We start from the raw sequence: 3552 nt of genomic DNA on the forward strand, positions 1-3552 counted from the left end.
ACCCGCTTCTATTCTCGGAACCAGATAAGGCAATTCCACGGATGGTTGGCGCGAAATTATTACGTTATCGTTGCCTCGTGATCGTGAATTTCGCGGGTTTTTCGACGATATCGTTGCCCCATCGCGAAAGTTTCTTCTTCTAAATTAAAATAAACGCGTTTTCTGTCCGATTCACGAGCCGTGTCAAACGGATTAACGAGGACTAATCAACCGTAATTGCCGAATAACGGTCGGATTTTATCCGATCTCGTGTCACATTCCGGAATTAATGCCGATATCTCTTGGGAATACGTTCTATGATCTTCGTGATCCCGCTTCTAGTGTGTCCACTCTTATTTTGCGTTTTTATCGCAAACGTTTCAAGTTATCAGAGATGGGGCGTAGGATAGAGTTGAATTTTACGAATATTTGATAAGTTTGAGCGTAAAGGAAAATCTTTGATGAAAAGAAGTTTTTATTTAAATAATTTTTTGGTCATTTTTCAATATTTCAATACTCGTTAAAATTCTTATATAATTCTTATATTATATGTCTTTTATTTTTTAATGATATACATGAGCACGAATATCGAAATATTAAATGCAAGTTAAAATTTATCATATTGGAAATCTGGAGGAAATTATATTAAGATTAAATTTTTTTTTTTTTTTCGTTATCTGTTTATGGTATACGATATTTGATTTCATCTTTGATTCACACGTGTCTATGTTTATGTAATTTTCTCGTTTTATAGAGAATTGTATTTTCAATTGATTCACAATTCGTTTGAGTTAATCGGCTTTATCGATTTCCGTTTTTGTTCCTCGCACGTTAATTCCTATTCACTTGTTTAATATGGCCAGATTTCTAATGCGAATCGATTTAACCTACTTTATGACTTTATCGCAATACAAACGTGTTGCATTACGCCCACCGACAGTAACGATGATACGGAGAATTTTAATGTGGAAAATAATTGTCGAATTTGACAAAATTGGATACTAGTGTATTAATTTCAATTTTTTTTTCATTTTATGAAAAAAAAATAATTACACGAATTAAAGACTACGATTTTTATAAATTAATGAGAAATTTCTAACGAAAAATATTACGTTTTTTTTTTTTTTTTTAAGTAATTATAATATCGTAAGTTTTATTAAAGGAAATTAAAAAGAAGAGTAGGATAAAAAATTGTGTGTATAAAAATTATGTATTAAAGACTACGATTTTTATAAATTAATGGAAAATTTCTAACGAAAAATATTATATGTTTTATAAGTAATTATAATATCATAAGTTTTATTAAAGGAAATCAAAAAAGAAGAATAGGAAAAAAAATTGTGTAAATAAAAGTTATGTTAGAAATTACTTGAGAATTTATAACTAAATTACGAATTATTTATAGATTTATAGGAATAGTAATAAACATAAAATAAGCTATTTCCTCGATAATCACGAACGTTTAATGAAATAATTATGTAATAAAATATTTTATTGTACGTATGGATATGAACGACATTTTTTTATCATAATTCATGCATGATTCATCTCTTGATGCATACATGTACACGTGTAAAGTTAAAATATATAAAGCACAGTGTTCTTCAGTTTGAGTCTGTCTATCTATAGCAAGATGACGTGCATGAAAGCCAAGATTATAAAGAATTCATGAGCACCTTTTTAAGCTAATGATATCAAGTTTAAAAAAACTTTCAGCTTAAAAAGCTGTCAGATGTATAAAATTTCTTTATAATATTTTCTCATTCCAAAGAGAGAGAGAGAGAGTAGAACTACTGTCTGCGCTACTTGTATGATAATATTAAGATTAATAATACGAATATATGAATGTATGAATAATAATAAATAAATTAGCTATATTCCTATACAGTGTTTACACGATTATACAATTTTAGAAATAATTCCTCGATTAAATGATTAAATATTTACTTTATATTTTACCGGATTAAATTGATTGACGCGATATATTAATTTTCATAAAAATTATCATACTGTCAATCATTAATTTGTGTCAATTCAACGGATAAAATTTCGACGATATTAATATTGAAATGAAAAAGAAAAAAAAAAATAACTAAATAAATTCGTGGTTCGAGTTTATTAAATTCTTTAAATTAAATAAAATTTCATCCATAATTAATCAAAAGGAAGAATGCGAAATAAAAATAGCAATTCGAAATACATGTATTTCAAACTTAATAATTTCGCTCCACGACTTGGGTAAAACCGGTTATCATTCCCGATATTGCCTCAAGCATCTTTAGCAAACGGAATTTATTTCTTCGGAGGATTAGAAATTGTACTTTAACTTGTATGATGGTTATTTGAAACTTGATTTGTCGCCACGTATTTGGTTACAAACTCTCGAACTTGCGAGAGGAAGCGAAGAGAAAGCGATATAACAGATTTATAAATCTGCCTTCTCGGGCATCGTAACTATCCATCAACAACCATAACCTAACATTTCCATTCCAAAAATAGATCCTCCAACAATTCGCTGTTTTTTTTTTTTTTATTCCTTTTAAAATTCGCCTCTCGATCGAAACCTCCCTCCCTCCCTCCCTTTCTCCCTTCCCATCCCATCCCTTTCAAACGCCGTTCCAAAAATTTTCCCTCCTCCCCTCCTCTCCCTTCCCCCTCCCCCTCGAAACCACGAATCCAACTCTCCTCGCGCCATACCAGGATGAAACGCACAACTCGAACGCGTGTTCCATTCGCGTGATCCATTCAACCATAGCCCTCCTCCTTCCTTCCTCCCTCTCAACGATTTTGTCATCGTCGCGACAGAGTCGCGGCAACGCTTAGCCTAACTCAAGTGCAAGCTCTGTACCGTGTGTAAAACCGTGCAACGGGAAGATATATAATAATACAAGCCCTCCTCCTCCTCCCCCCACCGCGGTGCATTTAATAAATCGACGTCGTGGCGCACGTTCGTCGTGGCCGGCACCGGGAGCCGAACCCGGAAATCAGGACGATCTCGTGTTCACGGTGGGTCCTTCACGTGACGTCACGGACTGGTTCTACATGTTCCAGGTGTGTGCGCGCATACCTGTGCTGCGTAGGTACGAGGGAGCACGTAGACACACGCTGAGGGATGGAGGAGGAAGAGAGAGGAGGAGGAGGAGAGGAGAGAAAGAAAGAAGGAAAGAAAAGGAAGGAGGAGGGAAAGGAAAGATGGAGGAGATGAAGAGAAGATGAAGGGAGAAGGAGAAGGAAAGAAAAAGAGAAAGAGAGAGAGAGAGAGAGAAATGGCCGCCGATCGTTCGGGTGCCGGGGATCCAGGAAACTGCAGCTGCAGCTGCGAGCAACCGCGAGACCGGTCATCGAACGACAACACCGGCGACGGTGGCGGCGACCAAACGTAAATCCTGCCAGGTGAAATATAGACAAACCGGGGGATACGAGCAGGAAACACCTGAAGGAGAGACGAGGATGCGCGAAGGAGGAACCGGGTCGGGATTTATCGCGTCCTCGTCAGATGAGACGCGAGAATAATGCACCGTGTTCTTCAGCGCCGGTTCATCTGGGGATATTTCTTTTTTTTTTTTTTTTCCT

Source organism: Apis dorsata, unplaced genomic scaffold (assembly GCF_000469605.1).
Source record: "Apis dorsata unplaced genomic scaffold, Apis dorsata 1.3 scaffold_708, whole genome shotgun sequence".
In the NCBI taxonomy this organism is placed as follows: domain Eukaryota; kingdom Metazoa; phylum Arthropoda; class Insecta; order Hymenoptera; family Apidae; genus Apis; species Apis dorsata.